Source organism: Monodelphis domestica, chromosome 2 (assembly GCF_027887165.1).
Source record: "Monodelphis domestica isolate mMonDom1 chromosome 2, mMonDom1.pri, whole genome shotgun sequence".
NCBI lineage: Eukaryota > Metazoa > Chordata > Mammalia > Didelphimorphia > Didelphidae > Monodelphis > Monodelphis domestica.
The window spans coordinates 53,373,778-53,395,374 of NC_077228.1; positions in this window are offsets into that span (position 1 = coordinate 53,373,778).

Sequence of the window (21,597 nt, forward strand, 5' to 3'; positions counted from 1 at the left end):
TATATAACTTCTCTTAGTATTATTTCACGAATCTAAGCAATGGAGATAATATTGCCACCCTAAAGAGATCAAGGGCACCTACATGGTAAAGTGAATAGAGCACTAGATTTGGAATCAGGAAAATTCATCTTCCTGAGTTCAAATCCAGCCTCAAACACTTACTAGCTGTGCAACCCTGGACAAGTCACAACCCTATTTGCCTGAGTTTTCTCATGAACCAGGGAAGGAAATACTAATCATTTCAATATCTTTGCCAAGAAAACCACATTTGGGGTCACAGAGAGTAGGACATAACTAAAAATAACTGAATAACAAAAAACAGTGATCAAATGAGATAATGTGTATAAAGTGATTTACAAATCTTAAATCACTATGTACATGCTAGCTCTCATTATTACCATCACCATGATGATGATGATGATGATGATGACAATGGTGTTGGTGTTATCAATATTGCTACGTCTTTCCCAGCTAGCCTGTAAGTTCTTTGAAGTCAGAGCCTGCTTTTATTTTTTCTTTTTATTCCCACTCTTACCCTCCTCCCCAAGAGAGTACATGGAACAAGATAGGCACTTAATTTTCTTAATTAATGAATTGATTGAAATTTTTGGACAAAGAAGCTAGACTAATAATACCAATAAGCATAATATGACACATCATAAAATAGTTGCATTTTAACCAAATGATGAGTTAATTCTGAATCAATTCTCAACCAAACACAGATTTCTGAGTTTCTCAAGGGTGTATACATCTATATTTGGCCCACAAAAAGCCTTTGCTGGTGAATAAACAGCCTCTAAGAAACAGCAACAAAATCAGCTAAGAACAGAAGATCTCCAGATCTAGCAAATAGGTAGCAGAATGGATAGAGCATTCAATTCAATCAGGAAGCCTTGATTTCAATCTAGCCTCAGACACAGAATATCTGGGTGACCTCTTACCTTCCCTCAATATAATTTTCTTTATCTCTAAAACAGGAATAGTAATACCACATACCTCACAGGGTTATTTTAAGGATTAAATGAGATAAACTACATACGGTATTTTGTCATCCTTATAGTACTATCTAAATATTAGAAATTATCATTATTTTTACACATGACATGATAACTGACTAATTTTTGCCATGATAGGGAATATTTTATGGTTAGTTGGTGAGTATAGAAACCCACCAGCCTTTATTAAAGATAAGTAGAACCTTATGGGATGAGTCCTTCACTCCAGCTTTGGACATTTCTGGCTTCCTTAGTACCAACTAAAATTTCATTTTTTACTGGAAACCTTCCCCAACCTCTTGAAATTCTAGTGCTTTCCATCTATTAATTCTTTCCAATGTATTCTGCTTATAGATTGCTTTGTTTGCATGATCTCCCCCCTGTAGGTAATAAGCTCTTTGAGGGCAGTGACCATCTCTCTCCTCTTTTTTCATCCTCCGTGCTTAGCACAATTCCTGGCACATAGTAAACACTTTATAAATATTTATTGAGTGAGTGCTTAGAGTGAGAAGGCAGAAAAGCCCAGAAATGGACAAAAGACGCAGAGTTTAGAAACAGCAATGATAACAATATTAGTTGAAAAGATTAGCAGTAATGTCTTAGATGAGAGTATGGGATGCTTTGGGAGCAGAATAAATTAGAAGCAGTGACCAGAGAGAAAACAGAACAGGTCTCTAGTATGTTAGGAGATGAGTGGGTAGGGAAGATGAAACAACCATCTGTTCTTCAGTAGTGGAGTTCTGGAAGTCACAGGCAGAGGGAATCACTGGTGTGAATGTGTGTGTATGTGTTGTCTGGTGCCTCATTACATGCTGAGACTATCTTTGTGCCAGTCATTATCTACATCAGCATCATTATTATCATCAGCATCAATAAGCATTTTTCAATATCTACTATGTGGCAATCACAGTTCTCAGCCCTAAAGATACAAAGAAAAGGAGGGGAAAAAAAATCCCTGCCCTCAAGGATATCACATTCCATTTTGGGAGAGAGCATTTAAAAAAGTACATACAAGTGTGGGGACTTGAGGGAAGGATTGTTGGAAGGTGAAGGAAAGGCTTCATGAAAAAGATGGGATTTGAGTCTTTTGTTTTAAATGTTTGAATTGGACTCGTGTGTTTAGTTTTAATATTCTAAATATTTATAGATTACCCTCCCTCGCTGAGAGGTATCTTATTGCCACATAAAATAATTAAATACAAATCATAATATAGGGAGCTCATATGAAAATGTCATATTCCACACATATAGCAGTGCCACCTCTCTTTAAAAAAATAACACAAATGCATTTTTTACCACTGTTTTATTGGAGAAAATTTTTTCTTATAATAAATATGCATAGTCAAGCAAAACAAATATCCTTCAGTGGCTGAGTTTAAAAGTCTTGAAAGAAGTGAGAGAAATCAGAAGTTGGAGATGAGAAGTAAAGTATTTCAGAGACTGGGGGATAGCCATTGCAAAGGCATGGAGTTAGGAAATGGAGTATCATGTATGAGAAATAGACAGCCAAATGCCCTGTGCTGACAGCATATACAATGATCCAGGCAGAAGGTTCCATCTCCAGCTGCATCCCTATCTGTGCAATGTATTTGCTGATGTTCATGAAGATGGCTTTGAGACCTCAATAAAAAATTCCAATTTTGCTCAACAACCTCTGTTTAAGGAGGCAGAGAAGCATATAATTAATTTTAGAAAGACCTTTTTAATTAAAAAGTACAGTTTCAGTGAACACATTTAGAGTAAAACACTTAAAACCTCAAAGACTAGGGACATTCTTGGCCTATTGCACAGCCATCCTGGATCATCAAGGTGGATCCATATATAATGTGATCCTAGAGATACTAATGAATGAAAAGTTTCATTTCTATTTAATTATTGATATTTTCTGACATTTTGCTTCAGAGTAGTGTCAAAACCATGTCCTTGGCCAAATCTCTATCATTGGAATTTTACCTAAATCTGGAATCTACTCCTTCAATGAACTTAAAAAAAAAAGATATGAATGACACTTCTTGACTGTTGACAAAGATAAAAATGAATCATTTATTTCACAATCCTTTAGAAACACCTTTTAATATATTAACATAGAAAGTACTTTTTGGATGTAATTATTTCCCTGCATACATTCATGTCCCCTGTCAGTTTCACTTTGGCCTGGCAAGACCTCAACAATGCATAAATGACAAGAGTTTATGTCTTCTTTGTGCTATCAAGTTTGTAAAGCACTTTCTTTATGCTATTAGGTTTCAAGTACAATTTTACTCATAATCATAGTATCTCCTTAACATTTCCCCTATTTTTGTATCATTAAGGCTACATAATCTGCTGAGATCTTGGTCTGGGGGTTTTCTATAGTCAAGTTAAAAGCCCAGCCTTAGATTTTTACTCTTCTTAACTTTAGGTCCTGCATAGTGTCTGGCACAGAGTAGGCATATAATAAATACTTTCAAAAACCCTTACTCTTTACCTTCTGCCTTAAAATTGATACTGAATATTGGTTCCAAGGCAGAAGAGTGGTAGATAATTGGGGCGAAGTGACTTGCCCAGGGTCACACAGCTAGGAAGTATCTGAGGTCAAATTTGAACCCACAACTCTTGTCTCCAGAATTGGCTCTCTCCTGGCTGACCCAAAAAAATATTTGTTGACTATTGATTGTCTATTCACTGCATCACCAGGTTTGACTGGCTATCCACTATTCCATGTCAGATACTAGCAAGATAGCCTTGTCTAGGCACGTATCTCTAGTCTTCAGTCTGGCCTACATGGGGCATTCTTCATTTACAAGATGGGGGTATCTTTTCATAAATAATTCTAGTTTGCAAGGATATTGTGAACTTCCTATGAAATCATAGATGTAATGCTTTTTTGCACACTTAAGTGAATAATTGTGTTATTTTTGTATTTTTCAATAAAAAAAGGCTTAGGAAAAGTTGTTTCATCCTGCAGCTATCCTTTTAAACTTATTACTTAGAAAATGATTACAAAGCTGAAATAAATGACTGTTTCTTAAATAAACTGCATAAATATATGGGCATATAAGCTCATCTGTAGTCTCATTGAAAACATCTTTGGAATAGTTCAGCAGCAAACAGCACAATGGTAATGAATGATAAACACAATTTGATACTACATTGTTTTTATTTTTTTCTTTCCTAGAAGTAGACAGATAATGCATTGATAGAGATCAGACCTGGAGTCAGGATAATCTTGGGTTCAAATGTATCTCAAATACTAACAGTTGTTGGACCCTGGAGAGATGACAACTTCTCTCTGCTTTTGTTTCCTCAACTAAAAATGATGGTAATAAAAGATTTGTGAGGGTCAAATGAGATAATATTTTTAGCACTTGGAACTTATTAGATGCTTAATAAAGTCTTGTTTTCTTCCTTGTTGCCTCAAGGTCTTAATATTTTGAAAATGTTTCATTCAATGTGATCTGAATACTATTAGCTATTGGTTTGGTGGCATCAAATTAAAATGGCTAAAGTGTTCATGGTTTAACATTTTATTTAGGCAATTGTGAGTATCCATTCTACGAATGATTTAATTCTAGTTTAGTTCCCTTTTTTTGAATCATCAAAGAAATTTTGTATATATATTTGTATTTGTGAGAGATAGAAAGTCAAAGAGTTGGACTTGAAGTCAAGAAGAACAGGTTTCAAATGTTTTCCCTGATGTGTACTAGCTATGTGACCATGCCATGTTATTTAATCTCTCAGCACTCTGGACAGCTCTCTAAAATTCAATTATAAAGATGATACCAAATCATATTGATACAGGAGATTACTCACTTGGGAGTCCAGAATTCTGATAAATCGCAGGTCCATTTCCTATCCTTACTTATAAAGAGAGTGACTTTATTATTGTCTGTCAGTTTCTGAAAGAAAAGACTATAACAGGGAAAAATAAGAGGCTCAGTTGGTAGAGAGCCAGGGCTAGAGACAGGAAGTCTGGGGTTCAAATCTGGTCTCAGACACATAACTTCAATGGCTCACCCTTATAGCTCTTCTGCCTTAGAACCAATACTTAGTATCAATTTTAAAACTATAAGTAAGGATTTAAAATGAAAGAAAGAAAGAAAGAAAGAAAGGAAGAAAGAAAGAAAGAAGACTGTGACATCACTAATTTAAGTCTAAACAAACTCTTTTCTCATGTAATGATCGTCAGAAGGAGGAATGCAGATTAGATCTTTATAATACAAGGATAATAATGTCCCCATTATATCATACTTCTGATTTAGAATTCTAGTGACCAAGACATTTTTTTCTTTTAATAGAATAGGTGATAAAGTTTTACAATTGTCCATAATATTTCACAAATTCTTTTATTTCCTTAAATCATCTCTATTGACAAAAGTCTGAGTTTCTTGAAAGTAGACAATCTGCATTTTTTCTTTTTGATAACAATAGCCTGAATTGCCATCATAAAATAAAATAGCATGATTCATATGTTCACATGACACTCCTCTGCCAACATATTGCTGGTATATTTGGATGTTGTCTATTCAAGCCTTTTTTGACACCAGTTCTTGCACATTAAACATTTATAATATTCACACAGAGATAAACCATTTCCAGTTATAATCAGTGAATTCAAAGAAATATACCTATTTTTTATCTTTTTTGGCTTTATTTTTCAGTTAATGAATACTGATTTTCTTTCCTACTTAAGCCATACTTTTATTCAATGAGGGGGATTTCTAATTATTTCAAAAATATGTCCCCATTAAAAAAAACATTCTGTCATGTGCTCTGAAGATCTCTATCAAACCTCTTTCTTGCTTTTTAAAAAACCTTTACTTACTAACTTGGAATCAATAATAAGTATTAGTTCCAAGGCAGAAGAAAAGCAAAGGCTAGGCAATTGGGGTTATGTGACTTGCCCAGGGTCACACAGCTAAAAAGGATCTGAGGTCATATTTGAACCCAGGACCTCCCATCTCCAGTCCTGGCTTTCTATTCACTAAGCCACCTCAGTGAGGAGATGCCCCTCTCCTCACTTTCAATTATGTCATTCTATTGATTCCTTAGAGTGATGTGCTATGTGTTTCATTAATATTTATTAGTTTTAGTTAGGATACTTCATAAACCTGTTATGTTATGTTATCTTAAATATTGTAGTTCTGAATGTGTATATCAAGGCTAGTATGATATAAGTGTTAAATTGCTTTAAAAGTATTTTTCCCATTCAGATTTGATTTTAAGCTGCCAGTATGTCTAGTAAGTATCACAACTTTTTGATTGTAGCTTTATATTTAATGTGCCTCCCTGAAGGAAATTATGCAATTTATAATTTTTATAAATACTTGTACTGACTACTTAGGTTTAACCTATAGATTCAAATTTATAGTTTCAGTCTCTATCTCGTGATTGCATTTGAATTTCACAATAATGATGACAATGTTGATCTACTATTCCTCAGTTTTTTCAGTGGGGTTCAAATGGAATTGGTCCCAGTAAAAGTTTTCTGATCCAAGAGGAAAGTAATGTTTTTAAAACCAAGCAGAACCATAATTTAATTAAGCTATTTCCCTGAAAAAAATCTCATTTATTTCAATTGTTCATGGCATGATTTTGTTGGTCATATGTTCTAAATAGAGAAGTTTTCCACATGAAGTTCAATTACTCTTAAATTCTTAATATATATGGACCTAAATATATAGATACTAGAGCACTTATTAAATGCTTACTGTGTGTCAGGTACTGTGATAAGCAAAGGGAACAGAAATATAAGCAAAAAGCAAAAGAAAACCTACTCTAAGGATCTGACATCCTAATGGAGTAGACAGCATAAAAGGGAGCTAGATATAATGGCTAGGTGGATAAGTAATATTTGTGAGAATTAGGAACTGAGTCATGTTAGGAGTGGGCAGGTGTACTCTGGATAAGAATTAGAGGTCTAGGTATCAACTCAGTAATTAGAAAAAGAGGTATCAGAAGCGGAAATCAGAGAGAGAATGCTACTGGAGCAGAAGTTTTTTGTTTGTTTGTTTGTTTTTTAAATAGTCCAAGAAAGCAGGTTCTGATCTGGGTTAGAATCTGTTCTATATATTGGCAGTTTATGAATAAATCTTGAAGCAATAATGTATGATGATCAACACTGAATGACAACTAGTATCATTGATGCAAGGATACAGAACTAAATCCAAGGGACTCATGACAAAAAAAAAAAAGACTATCTACTGTCATAGAAGGAATTGACTGAGTCTGAAAGCAGATCAAAGCATATTATTCTTCAACTTACTTCCTCCATGAATTTTCTCTATTGTAAGTAATATGTGTCTTCTTTCATAATATGGCAAATATGGAAATATGCATTGTATGATGACATATGGACAACTTATATCTTATTATATGACTTCTTGGGGAGGGTAGAGGAGTGGGAGGAAGGGAGAGGAAATGGATTACAAAATGTCAGAAAAGGGTTATTAAAATTATATTGGCATTTAATACGGAAAAAAATTAATAAACCAGGCCTGGAAATGAGTAAAAGAATGTGATAATCAAGAAAGAAGTATAAATGGTCTGGAATTTTAGAGCCACTTGTTGAATAAGTTGATAGCAATAAGATACTGTTTAATACTGTTTATATTACTGAGACTTTTTGGCAAATCCTTTTGGCTTTTCAGCTAACGTATTATGTTCTAGTTAAGTATCATTTTTAAAGTATTAAAACTTGTGAGAGTCAAATATGAAACACCTCTGTTTCAAGTGATCATTGATGCTTTTAGTTTTATGTAGGTGATGACCAGTGAAGAGCGGCAGTCTTGTCATTTTACAGAAAAGTTAGTTTCAGTCACTTCTCTTAATGTATCTGCTCTTTTGTTTATGATATTGTTACATCATATTTCTTTCTTATTTGATTCAACTGTTTTTACATTGTGTTGATATCTTGAAACTCTATAGACCACCAGAAGTGTTTGTACCCTCTGAAGGATCTCTTTTAACTCTTTCATGCTTAAATCTTTTATCTACAGAAAAGCTTTTTTTTTTTTTTTAATATATTTTATTTGATCATTTCCAAGCATTATTCGTTAAAGACATAGATCATTTTCTTTTCCTCCCCCCCACCCCCCATAGCCGACGCGTAAGTCCACTGGGCATTAGATGTTTTCTTGATTTGAACCCATTGCTTTGTTGATAGTATTTGCATTAGAGTGTTCATTTAAAGTCTATCCTCTGTCATGTCCCCTCAACCTCTGTATTCAGGCAGTTGCTTTTTCTCGGTGTTTCCACTCCCATAGTTTATCCTTTGCTTATGAATGGTGTTTTTTTTCTCCTGGATCCCTGAAAGTTGTTCAGGGACATTACACCGCCCCTAATGGAGAAGTCCATTACGTTCGATTATACCACAGTGTATTAGTCTCTGTGTACAATGTTCTCCTGGTTCTGCTCCTCTCGCTCTGCATCACTTCCTGGAGGTTGTTCCAGTCTCCATGGAACTTCTCCACTTTATTATTCCTTTGAGCACAATAGTATTCCATCACCAACATATACCACAGTTTGTTCAGCCATTCCCCAATTGATGGGCATCCCCTCGTTTTCCAGTTTTGGGCCACCACAAAGAGCGCAGCTATGAATATTTTTGTACAAGTCTTTGTGTCCATTATCTCTTTGGGATACAGACCCAGCAGTGCTATGGCTGGGTCAAAGGGTAGATATTCTTTTGTCGCCCTTTGGGCATAGTTCCAAATTGCCCTCCAGAATGGTTGGATCAGTTCACAACTCCACCAGCAATGAATTAATGTCCCTACTTTGCCACATCCCCTCCAGCATTCATTACTTTCCTCTGCTGTTATGTTAGCCAATCTGCTAGGTGTGAGGTGATACCTCAGAGTTGTTTTGATTTGCATCTCTCTGATTATAAGAGATGTGGAACACTTCTTCATGTGCTTGTTAATAGTTTTGATTTCTTTATCTGAGAACTGCCTATCCATTTCCCTTGCCCATTTATCAATTGGAGAATGGCTTGATTTTTTGTACAATTGATTTAGCTCATTATAAATATGAGTAATTAAACCTTTGTCAGAGGTTTCTATGAAGATTTTTTCCCAATTTGTTGTTTCCCTTCTGATTTTAGTTATATTGGTTTTGTTTGTACAAAAGCTTTTTAGTTTGATGTAGTCAAAATTATTTATTTTACATTTTGTGATTCTTTCTATATCTTGCTTGGTTTTAAAGCCTTTCCCCTCCCAAAGGTCTGACATGTATACTATTCTGTGTTTACCCAATTTACTTATGGTTTCCTTCTTTATGTTTAAGTCACTCACCCATTTTGAATTTATCTTGGTGTAGGGTGTGAGGTGTTGATCTATTCCTAGTCTCTCCCACACTGTCTTCCAATTTTCCCAGCAGTTTTTATCGAATAGTGGATTTTTGTCCCAAAAGCTGGGATCTTTGGGTTTATCGTATACTGTCTTGCTGAGGTCGTTTTCCCCCAGTCTATTCCACTGATCTTCCTTTCTGTTTCTTAGCCAGTACCAAATTGTTTTGATGACTGCTGCTTTGTAATATAGTTTGAGGTCTGGGACTGCAAGGCCCCCATCATATGTGTTTTTTTTCATTATTTCCCTGGATATCCTTGATCTTTTGTTCTTCCAAATGAACTTTGTTATGGTTTTTTCTAAATCAGTGAAGAAGTATTTTGGTAGTTCAATGGGTATGGCACTAAATAGATAAATAAGTTTGGGTAGGATGGTCATTTTTATTATATTGGCTCGTCCTATCCATGAGCAGTTAATGTTTTTCCAATTGTTCAAGTCTAGTTTTAGTTGTGTGGCAAGTGTTTTGTAGTTGTGTTCATATAGTTCCTGTGTTTGTCTTGGGAGATAGATTCCTAGGTATTTTATTTTGTCTAAGGTGATTTTGAATGGGATTTCTCTTTCTAGTTCTTGCTGCTGAGCTGTGTTGGAGATATATAGAAAAGCTGATGATTTATGTGGGTTTATTTTGTATCCTGCAACTTTGCTAAAGTTGTTGATTATTTCAATTAGCTTTTTGGTTGAATCTCTAGGATTCTTTAAGTAGACCATCATGTCATCCGCAAAGAGTGATAACTTGGTCTCCTCCTTGCCTATTCTGATGCCTTCAATTTCTTTATCTTCTCTAATTGCTACTGCTAGTGTTTCTAGTACAATGTCAAATAGTAGAGGTGATAATGGGCATCCTTGTTTCACTCCTGATCTTATTGGGAATGCATCTAGTTTATCCCCATTGCAGATGATATTAGCTGTTGGTTTTAGATATATACTGTTTATTATTTTTAGGAATGACCCTTCTATTCCTATGCTTTCTAGTGTTTTTAATAGGAATGGGTGTTGTATTTTATCAAAGGCTTTTTCTGCATCTATTGAGATAATCATGTGGTTCTTGCTAGTTTGCTTGTTGATGTGGTCAATTATGTGGATGGTTTTCCTAATGTTGAACCAGCCCTGCATCCCTGGTATGAATCCTACTTGATCATGGTGAATGATCCTTCTGATCACTTGCTGGAGTCTTTTTGCTAGTATCCTATTTAAGATTTTTGCATCTATATTCGTTAGGGAGATTGGCCTATAGTTTTCTTTCTCTGTTTTTGACCTGCCTGGTTTTGGAATCAGTACCATGTTTGTGTCATAAAAGGAGTTTGGTAGAACTCCCTCTTTGCTTATTATGTCAAATAGTTTGTGTAGTATTGGGGTTAATTGTTTTCTGAATGTTTGATAGAATTCACAGGTGAATCCATCAGGCCCTGGGGATTTTTTCTTAGGAAGTTCTTTGATGGCTTGATGGATTTCAATTTCTGATATGGGATTATTTAAGAATTCTATTTCCTCTTCTGTTAGTCTAGGCAGTTTGTATTTTTGTATATATTCATCCATTTCTCCTAAATTGGTGTATTTATTGCCATATAATTGGGCAAAGTAATTTCTAATGATTGCCTTAATTTCCTCCTCATTGGAGGTGCTGTCCCCCTTTTCATCTTTAATGCTGTGAATTTGCTTTTCTTCCTTCCTTTTTTTAATTAGATTGACCAGTACTTTGTCTATTTTGTTTGTTTTTTCAAAGTACCAGCTTCTTGTCTTATTTATTAAATCAATAGTTCTATCACTTTCGATTTTATTAATTTCTCCCTTAATTTTTAGGATTTCTAATTTGGTTTTCTGCTGGGGGTTTTTAATTTGATCGCTTTCGAGTTTTTTCAATTGCATTTCCAATTGATTGATCTCTGCTCTCCCTTGTTTGTTAATATGAGCTTTCAGGGATATGAATTTGCCTCTGATTACCGCTTTGGCTGCATCCCAAAAGGTTTGAAAGGATGTTTCGCCATTGTCATTTTCCTTGATGAAATTATTAATTGTTTCTATGATTTCTTCTTTAGCTAAACGGTTTTGGAGTATCATATTGTTTAATTTCCAATTGGTTTTAGATTTGGTTTTCCATGTACCATTACTAATCATTATTTTTATTGCCTTGTGATCTGAGAAGGCTGCATTCATTATTTCTGCTTTTTTGCATTTGTGTGCTATGTTTCTGTGACCTAATGTATGGTCAATTTTTGTGAATGTGCCATGTGGTGCTGAGAAGAAGGTGTATTCCTTTTTATCCCTATTTATTTTTCTCCATATGTCTATTAATTCTAATTTTTCTAAGATTTCATTCACTTCTTTTACCTCTTTCTTATTTATTTTTTGATTTGATTTATCTAAATTTGATAATGGTTGGTTTAAGTCTCCCACTAGTATGGTTTTATTGTCTATTTCTTCCTTCAATTCTCCTAGTTTCTCCATTAGAAATTTGGGTGCTATATTATTTGGTGCATACATGTTGATTAATGATATTTCCTCATTGTCTAGAGTCCCTTTTAACAAAATATAATTACCTTCCCTATCCCTTTTGATCAGGTCTATTTTTGCATTGGCTTTATCAGATATCATGATTACCACTCCTGCCTTCTTTCTATCAGTTGAGGCCCAGAAGGTCTTACTCCATCCTTTAATTCTGACCTTGTGGGTGTCAACCCGCCTCATGTGTGTTTCTTGAAGACAACATATGGTAGGGTTTTGGATTCTAATCCATTCAGCTATTCGTCTACGTTTTATGGGTGAGTTCATCCCATTCACGTTCAAAGTTATGATTGTCATTTGTGGACTCCCTGGCATTTTGATTGCCTTCCCTAATTCTAACCTTTTCTTCTTCGGCTCTACCTTTTAGTCCAGTGATTTACTTTGAATCAGTCCCCCTTGTCCCCTCCCTTGATGTTTCCCTTTTTAGTCCCTCCCTTTTTTTTCCCTCCCCCTCCCCCCTCTCTTTCCCTCCCTTTTTGTTCTCCCTCTCCCCCTCCCCCCCTTGGTTTTCCCTTCTCCTTACCCTTGTTGGGTAAGATAGAATTCAAGATCCCAATGGATCTGGATGTTTTTCCCTCTCAGAGTTGATTTCCCTGAGATTGAGGTTTAAGTAACCCCCCCCCCCTCTTCCTCTCCTTCTTATAGGAGTTTTCTTCCCCTCCCCTTCCCCTGTGAATCTTTGTGTGAGAACCATTATTCTATTTGGTCTTTCTTTACCCCCTATTTATACATTACATTTTCCCCACATATTAGTATACATAGGTTGATATAAATGTAGTCCTTATAGAAGAGAGTTTGAGTAAAAGAAGATAACATTTTTCCCCTTTCCTTAATATTTACCTTTTCAGGTATTCCTTGCTCTTTGATTTTCGGTATCAAACTTTCCACAGAGCTCTGGTCTTTTCTTTGCAAAAAGTTGGAAGTCTTCTATTTTGTTGAATGCCCATACTTTCCCTTGGAAGTATATAGTCAGTTTTGCTGGGTAGCTGATTCTTGGTTGGAGACCCAGCTCTCTTGCCTTTCTGAAGATCATGTTCCATGCCTTACGATCATTCAGCGTAGAACTTGCAAGGTCTTGTGTGACCCTGATTGGCATTCCTTTATATCTAAATTGTCTTTTTCTGGCTTCCTGTAGGATTTTTTCTTTTGTTTGATAGCTTTGGAATTTGGCAATTACATTCCTGGGAGTTGTCTTTTGGGGGTTTAGTGTAGAAGGTGTTCTGTGAGCTCTGTCAGTGGATGTATTGCCCCCTTGTTCTAGAATCTCTGGGCAATTTTCTTTGATTATATCTTGTATCACCATGTCCAGTTTGGTGTTTATTTCTGGCTTTTCTGGGAGTCCAATTATTCTTAAATTTTCTCTTCTCCCCCTGTTTTCCAGATCTATCACCTTGTCGGTGAGATATTTTATGTTCTCTTCTAATTTCTTGGTGTTTTGGCTTTGCTTTATTAGTTCTTGCTTTAAAGCCTGGTTTTCTTTTACAGTTTGGTCAAACTGGTTTTGTAGATGCGTGAATTTCTTTTGCATCATTTCCCACTTTTCCTCCCAGAGGGCTTCCATCTTTTTGGTCCTTTCTGATTCAAATTCTTCATGGGTTTGTGGAGAGTTTCTATTTCCTTTGGAAGATTTTGGAGAATTTTCTTGTATATCTTCTTCTATCTGCTCTGTATTTTGTATTTTGGCTCCATAGAATGTGTCCAGAGTCGCCCCTTTCTTCTTATTTTTCTTGGTATTTTGGGGCTTCTGTGCTTCTGTGGAATTTGTCATCTCTGAACGTGGAGGATTGGCTTTTCTTGTCTTTGTCTGGTGATCAGTGGCTTTAGTCCTGGGCAGATGTTGGTTCTATGAGCGTTCCCTGGGTTAAACTGAATATGCCTCACTGGAACTGGAATGGAAGGGTCGGACCACGAGGCCACACTCTCCCCCTGGCTCGATTTCCGGAAGTTGCCTTCAGAATCCCTGGCCGTGAGGCTGTTTCGTCGGCCTGCGGGGGGATGGGCTGCCGCTTCCCCAAGCTCCGAGAGCACAGACTTTCACTGAGACTTGGATAGCAGGATCCAGCCCGTGAGGCTGTCTTGCCCGCCCTGAGGGTTGCTGTTGTTTTGACCAGCTCTCTGCAGTGGAGGCCCCAGGCAGTAACTTTCACCCGGACCAACCAGCTCTTTGCAGCGGAGGCCCCAGGCAGTAACTTTCACCCGGACCTACCGGCTCTCTGCAGCGGAAGCCCCAGGCAGTAACTTTCACCCGGACTGGGACTTGGGTAGAAGACCCTGAGGGTTGTTGTTCCTCAGACCCTGCTCTCTGAGCCCGGCGCGGCTGCCGCTTCCGGGAGCCTTGGACTCTGCGCTCCTACCCCTGACGTCCGAGGGATCTCGGGTTCTGGCTTTTAAGGGGAGCCGTACCTTTTGAACCGGGTCCAGGTCCAGGAGGAGGGTTCCCAGGGTCTGTGCTGTTGATCGTTTTGAATTTCGGCGCCTTAGGAGCTTCTAGTTTGAGATCGGTCGGGAAGGGTTTTCCGGAGATCTGAACTTCAGCTTTCTCTAAGCCGCCATCTTAACCGGAAGTCTCTACAGAAAAGCTTTTAATGGATAAACACTCATTTATTTTGTTATTTGTACTGCAGATTCCTTATGTTAAATTACCTTTTCTGCTTCCATTGCTTATTTATGGGATCTGGAATTTGTGATATGCTTTTGCTTTACAAATTCTTTTCTGCATTTATTTTTTTGGTTGCCAAAGATTGGCAATATTACATTTACATTTTCAACTACATACATCAGACAAGTATTGATGTAATTGTGCTATATTTTTGTGAAGATTCATGATAGCTCTCAAAAATCAGTTCATTAGTGATTGTTGCCTCTTCTTGGGGACATTCATAGATAGCACCATCTATTCTCCTGTGGCTCTTGTCATGGCCACAAATGGCAAATATACTGCTGTGTATAGATCCTGAAGTGTTTTTATATTTTCTGACATATGAATTTGATTAATCAGTTGCTGAAGTTTCCATCCAAGTCTTATGGTTTTTAATCATTTGATTCTATGCAAGAAAACATAATAATTCATGATGACCACATTAGATATGAACTTTTAAAAGTTACCATGTTTGGATGTCATTATAAATGATAAATAGAATTTCATAATATCAATAAATTATTATAATTTTAATAAATATATATTTGTATATAATAATAAATTAGAAATGATTATAAATTTAATATGGTGACTTTATAATTATTGATGCTTTTGTTCCTGTTATTATTTTACCCCAGGGTCAATAACCACCAATATACCAATCATTCAATCAACAGATATTTACTAAATGGCTATGATGTACCAGGCAGTATAATATATATTTGGAATGCAAATATAAAGGATGAGATTATGCCTACTCTCAAAAATCATATAATCTCTTTTTTCAGATCATGAGTAAATATGATTGAGCTTCTAAGGATATATATCATCTTCCATTAAAAAAATAAAAACTATAGACATTCAAGGTATTCCATCTAGTAAATTATTCCAAAGTCCAGAAAAAAAGATTAATTTTTTTTCATAAAACCTGTTTGGAATCCATAGAGGTGTGGGGCTGCATTAATCAGGCAGTACTATATAAAATCTTCTGTATTTCTTTCTACTGTAATTCAGTAATTCTCCAGATCCCCTTCCCTACTCTGTTGTATATCCAACATCATTTGAACATTAAAAAGTTCTTGAATTATTTCTCTTTTGACTACAAGGTGTACTACACTTGCCTGCTAAGATAAGAAAACTGTCTCCTTAAAACATATATACACATTGTTACAAGTGGTCGATGGAACATTTTTTTTAAATACCAAGTGGCAAAAGAAGTGGGAATAAGTAAGGAATTATATAGTAAGGAGTGTTTTTCTTTGGAAATCCACTCTATCGAGGAGGTATTTATAATGGCTCTGAAAATCCACAATATGTAGACAGTATTGATAACTCCATATTCTACAAGAATCTTTCACAGGATTGGATCATCAGAGCAAAAAGAAGGCATCAGGAATTTATCCAAATATTTAAACAGCATAGGTTACCTAGCTAAGTACCAAAAAAAAAAAAAAAGAAATAATTGTTGGCATCAGTGTTGTTGACTAGATCACTGGTTTTTGTCTTCAAACTGACACCAAGCAACAATAACTATATATGCCACCATAACAACATATCCCTTTGCCCTTTTGGTCATTCCCAGGACCTGGAATACATTCCTTAATCAACATCATCTCAAAGAATACTTATTGTACTTCCCAGATCAGTATATGGATCATTCTTTATGTCATTACTCATCTTCCAGGTCTCTCCCTTTTTTCATAACCCTCCCCCTCTCAATTCTGTCTCATTTTGCTCTCTCATTTTGTTCTCTCATTCTCTCTATGTCTCTTTTTTGCTCCCTCTTCTCAGATTATACAAATTTTATTTATATTTGCTGCATCCCCAAGTCAAATATTGTTCATCCTTCCTCCAATGATATCATGAGACAACGTCTTGACTTGCATTTGAATTGCATTTAAGTGAAGCAGAGTTGTGCAAAATCATCAACCTCACTCTTTTCCAAAGTCATTCAAGTCCAGTAGTAAGAAAAAATTTAGAATGACTGGCAATAACCTGATATGCAGTGAATAACTTTGGCTTCTTGAATGTCTAACCAAGTTCTAAGTGCTCTACAGTACCAGCTTCAGCTGCCAAACAAATTGTACTCATCCAACCATTTCTCCAGGGATGTCTTCACATGCTTGCCAGTTAAATTCAACCTGGACAATTCTGAGTGACTTAAGAGAAAAAACGCTATTTACATCCAGAGAAAGAACTATGTAAGTAGGAAGACAGAAGAAATACAACTGCTTGATCACATGGGTCGATGGGGATATGATTGGGGATGTAGACTGTAAATGTTCACCCTAATGCAAATATTAAAAATATGGAAATAGATATTGATCAATGATACATGTAAAACCCAGTGGAATTGCACATTGGCTATGGGGGTGTGGGTAGGAGAGGAGGGAAAGAACATAAATCATGTAACCATTGAAAAATATTCTAAATAAATTAATTAAATAAAAAATTAAAAAAATTTCAATTTCAATTAAAAAATTAAAAAAATAAACTCAATCTGGTTGAAGTCATCTATGGTGATGGGTTTACCAGGGTGTAGCCAATGCACTAGCTTCTTGGAGTCACATGTGGGGGTGTTGTGAAAGATGGACACCAAAGGTGGACGAACAGTCATAGACAACTTCAGATTACAAAGAATAATATTTGAGGATCCCCCCAGTGGACAATGTAAAGGCCCATGTAATTGTGAATAGTTTTCAGAATAGCACAATGTTTGAATTTTGAGGGACATATTGTTTCAGGATGTCATCAAAGAAATATCTGAAAGCAAAAAAAAAAATCCAATCATGTGGCAAGAATGAGAGAGGATTAGTAGATAATTCATGTGCTCCAGTAAATGAGGGAGTCCTTGGATCTTTGGGTAGTCTCTATTGCAAAATTATATTATGGGGTGTATGGGGTGCTCAGGGAGGAGTAATATCTTTGGTATGGAGGGCTTGTCGTGCCCTCTTAGGGCAGCTCTCCAGCCTCTGATCCTCACCTGACGTCCAGCTCTCACCTGTGGCTCCCAGTAGCATGCGGCAACGGCTTCGACAGGCCGGCTAAACCTTGTGAGGGTAGCCATCAGGTCGATGTTGACCCCTGGTGAACCAGAGCTTTGCTCACCCAGCATGTGAAGACTGTTTTGGAGGAATAGGCTGAAGAAACCAATAAGAAGTTTCAATGGCTGAGATGGCGATGCAGCAAAGCACTGTGGAGTGCTTAGGGCATGTTGGAGCACGAAAGACAACATGGCCATCCAATGCAGCTGAGGAAGTTTCCAGGTGTAATGACTTTTTGTGCCAATGGACCCAGGCTTCCAACGCCGAGAGAGTGGGACTATCTCTGTGCATTGACTTTTCCACTTAAATCTTCACACACAAGTGTCTTTGTGCACAAAAACGCACAAAGACAATCGTCATCCTCGGTTACCTAGAGACTACTATTGCAAAATTATAAGATGACATGGACCAACAACACTTAGGTTGGCCAGGCTGATATGGATAGCTATCAAACATATTATATAGAATATTTGCATTGGTGAGATTACAGATCCATTTCAATAATGAATATAATAATAATATAGACATTAATATAGAAATTAAGTTTGCCAAATACTTTGCTTAAATTAGCTCATTGCAATCTGCCAGTTATTTACTGCAATAAGTACTATTGTATTATTATTTTCATTTTGCAGATGAAAAAACAGAGGCTTAGAGGTGTTTAATGACTTGTCAAAATTCTATCAAGCACCAACAAGATTTTAAAATATATTCCTGAAACTTAAGCTCACATGCTATTGTCTATGCCATGCTTTTCTTCTATAAAGAAATAATCATTGGTGGTCCCAAGCAATAATCATAGAGTCTAACGTAGCAGCCACAAGATTAGGTTTCAGTTATAAATCAGATTGAATTAAGTCACTCATTCCTATGTTCTACTTGTTAACGAGGGCCCCTTCTCTCCACTATTTGACCTGTCTTCTTCTGCATCAGCTCTTCTCCAGTTTCCATCAATAAGCAAATTACCTCAGGCACATTAATGTATTATTGTTTTTCTATTGCTAGTCCAGATTCTTATCCCTTAGAAAACATGAGAATAAAACTTGAACCCATAACTAGTGGTTTCTGGGGGTAATGATGTATGGAATATAATGCTTTTTCAAAAGGAAATACTCTAGGGAAATGTACTACTATGCTAAATTTTCTCATTTTCCACTTTCCAAAGAATTATCCAAGCACGGGATCCTTATTTATAGTCAAAAGTGTTAATTGCACTATAATGGGAATGAAATTCTATGGGTTTTTTTTTTCATTCTCTAAGGTAGAAAATATTCTGTAATGCATTTGGCATATGACAATTTTAAAATGTATGAGATCAACCCTTTCAGTGGATACTTTGCACAATATTGAGACTCTTACAAGGAAAATGCTCCTACCCAGTAAAAGTCCCTAATTAATAAACATTTTAGTCCTCAGTCTTCAAACCTCAGTTGCCTTCATTACTGGACCATGATGGAGTACACAGAAATGGCTCACATTGTATCAAGCCTTGCAAAAAAAAATGATCCCATCTTAAGGATTACAACATGGAAATGAGCTATCCATAAATATTAAAAATTATCTACTTCTCACAGATGTTCACTCTGCTTATTATCTGCAAAATTTCTGGATCAAATGTTCAATATGAATTTGTTAGTATCCACCAAAGATTGCTTTTGGCAGGGTATATGTTGATATCAGCAGGAAATAAATAGGAAAACATTAAAAGGTATGAAACTTTAAAACAATAGCTTAAAGGTGTTTTATAAACTACAGATGGCTTACCCCATTTAAGTGGATGTTTGCTGTGGGATGAGAAACAGTCAGGACTAGGGAAAAAAAGTAGGGGGGATGATGTGAAAATAATGTCTCCCATGCAATATGTTGTATTTAAAGCAGAGATAAGCAGTATGGAAATTACCTCTTACTCCTGTATTAGCAGATAGTCCAAATATGCTAGTACATATAAGCAGAGCAGGAGGAAATTTGTTGAATATGATTAGGGGTGGAAAACTATACATTTTGGCATTTTGAAAACACTGAAGTCTCTCTCTCTCTCTCTCTCTCTCTCTCTCTCTCTCTCTCTCTCTCTCTCTCTCTCTTCTCACATACAAACACAAACACACACACACACACACACACACACACACACACACACACACACACACACAATCTCTAATTAATCTCCTTCCAAGAGTTTTTACCAGTGCGATATAAAAAACAAAGCTTTGTTTCAGGGACAGGGAAAGGTGAAGGTCAGAGAAGTCAATTCCACTGGTTGCAACCAATTTTCTCCTACTGAAAAGCTTCTGGAGTTGAGTAAATCATCCCATGCCTTCCCCTTCTCTCTAGCTAAGGACTGGATCAAACTAAAATGCTGCTTTGCCACCTTAGGCTGTGATCTCATTAGCGCTAGTAGAAGAGGGCAGAGCATAGTGAGTTTACAGATGGGAGATTACCAAAGAAAGGCAGCACAGGATATGCTACTGGCGATTCATTTGCGCTCTCCAGTCTCTCATTCATAATTGAACTAGTGCACCAGCATGGTGCTAGAAGGCACCCTTGCTTTGGGAAGGAGGGGGAAGGGAGGGGCAGGCTGTCTTTGAGAAAATGACATCAAGTGATCTTGCTTAAAGATTGCTGTCTTTGCAAGAATTAAAGGAGCCTGGGGTCCCAGTGACCAAATTCTAAGTAATTCTAGTGCCAGCTATAGATAGTCTCAACTTCTACATGCTTTTTTTTTTAAATCTCAACACTCTGTTGGGATTTATTCCTGGAACTATTGCTACAATCTTTCATGATTTATTTATGATAATGTAAAAGGAGTGTGTACAATAATGCATCCTAATGAGGGCATCCTTGGAAAGAGATTCATAGATGGAGAGAATGAGGTCCCTTCTAGTCTGTGGCTAATTCTGTCATATATGTTGTTCTGTGACCCTGAGCAATGTTGATGCAGATATAGGAGCCATAATGTGCCAATCCAAAGTTACTTGTCCATTCTTCTGTTCTTTCCATGTCAGTGAGAAAATCTTACTGTTCTGCTCATACTAGAGCAGTGATGGTGAACCTTTTAGAGACTAAGTGCTCAAGCTGCATGTGAGTCACTCCCTTACCCCAGAAAGGAGAGCGAGGAAGCACTCCCATTGGGTTGCTGGATAGAGGGACAGGTGATGTGAAAAATGTCCTATGGGGCTGTGGAGACAGCCCCCTGTAGCACACATGCCTTACGTTCACCAATTTGGCACTATAGCAAACTAGGGTCTTCAAGGAGGCAGTTCAAGAAAATCTAGTTCGAGGGCTACCTCATACCCCCACAGTCCCTCATTTCTTTATAGAATTATGATCCATCCATATAACTAATTGCCCCGTTTCTGTTTACTTGACAAGACAAGCTTAAGTAGATACCATGATTCAATCAATCATTTTCAAGTACTATCAACCAGTTGATAGTAAATCTTCAGTGTACTATTAGTGAGTTAACAGTACTTTGTTGCTCTTAGAAGTCTTAACAATGATGTTTTGTTTGCTTAAAAAAAATCTGCTTTTTGGCCCTGATATATAATAAATGCTTAAGAAATCACAAAAATGATTCAAATAATTAAATCAAATTTAATTTAATCAAATCATCAAAATTGAAACCATAAAGGAGACATGATCAAAGTTACAGTTACAGTGTCCTGAATGTTCACAATTCATAGGAGAACACAGCATCAAAAATCAAATAAAGAGCTCCTTCTTGAACTTTGTTACATTGGCTAGGCTTCCTCTCATCACACCCTTTACATGCTCACTTTCTATAAAACGAATGTTTCATAATAGATAATACTTAGACTCCTTTCTGCATTCAGTGCTTACCCCTTCTCCTTCTTATCCCACTGGAGGTTTCCTTCCCACAGGTTTCCTGGTACCTGAGATCAAATGTTTTTTAAAGCACTTAGTTCTCTTAAAAAGTGCTACTTATGAACATTGGCTGCTCCTCCCACCATGATTTCATTGATGTAAGATGTCAGTTCCTTGTTCCTTGAAGACAAGAACTATTTTTTTTTGCTTTTTCTCTTTTATCTCTAGTGCTCAGCAGAGTGTCTGGCACTTCATAATAGGCAATAATGAAT